The 1,000-nt window shown below is 28.2% G+C and overlaps 1 non-coding gene across 1 annotated transcript; it reads right to left on the reverse strand.

The window, feature by feature from the left end:
- Positions 1–354: 354 nt before the first annotated feature.
- TRNAA-UGC (transfer RNA alanine (anticodon UGC)) lies at positions 355–426 on the reverse strand. Its single transcript has one exon. It is a non-coding gene; the product is annotated as a tRNA-Ala (tRNA).
- Between the last annotated feature and the right edge of the window lie 574 nt (positions 427–1,000).

Here is a 1,000-nt window from a genome sequence, read left to right on the forward strand (position 1 = left end):
AGCTTCAATATTGGGACCATACCTAAAATTTGATATAAATGAAAAGGATTTCAAGTTATACACATTTTTATAAAAATCGATGTTATTTAAAATAAATATACAACGATGAATAATTAGTCAAAAATCTAAACGGTATAAAATGAAAACTTAATAATAAATATAACCATAAAAATAAAGTAATATTAACGTAACTTATGTACTTACCAAATTCAAATGTAAAAAAAATATCAAATAAGTGCGAATTATTTCCATTGTTTCTATGTAAAGCCACACTCCAGTGGCACAATAGGCTCAAATTTCATTGTATTATAAAATGAATTTATAAAAATATTTTTCTTCTAAATGATAAAAATTTGGAGATGCCGGGGATCGAACCCGGGGCCTTTCACATGCAAAGCGAACGCTCTACCACTGAGCTACAACCCCGCTTGATAACGATGCCCAAATTACTCCTGACGTGCACTATCTATTAATTGGTAATTTATATTATTATTGTGCCGTGATTTGCTATACATGCTTGCAATCGTAATCGTTTCTTTTTTTCGTTCATAAACAGAGTAGTAATAGTCATAAAAATAAGCCGTTACCTGAATCTATTAGGTTGATGAAAACGTACGCGATTCACGTGTGTCTCATATAGCACATGCTAATTGTAATTTAATTATTGTATTGGACCAAAACTCATCTTTGCCATACAGCGGTTATAATCGATTCAGAAGTGCCCATGACGAATAAAAATTATTTACCAACTCAACATTCACAAATTTTATTTATTTATTGATATACAATTTTACTCAAAATAATAGCTATCATATTATATTAAATATAGCCTCAAATCTTGATACACAATCTTTACAATGAAAAATAAATATACACGCTAATATAAATAAAGTTTTATGAATATAAATAATTAACAGTGTAGAATGTTAGTCTCCAGAAATTTGTTTATAAACATATATTTATTTTATTTTGTTAACTGTCAATTCATGGTGCAACTGCA

The sequence above is a fragment of the Rhyacophila brunnea genome, unplaced genomic scaffold (assembly GCF_057557595.1).
Source record: "Rhyacophila brunnea isolate RB1 unplaced genomic scaffold, BYU_Rbru_1.0 scaffold_16, whole genome shotgun sequence".
In the NCBI taxonomy this organism is placed as follows: Eukaryota; Metazoa; Arthropoda; class Insecta; order Trichoptera; family Rhyacophilidae; genus Rhyacophila; species Rhyacophila brunnea.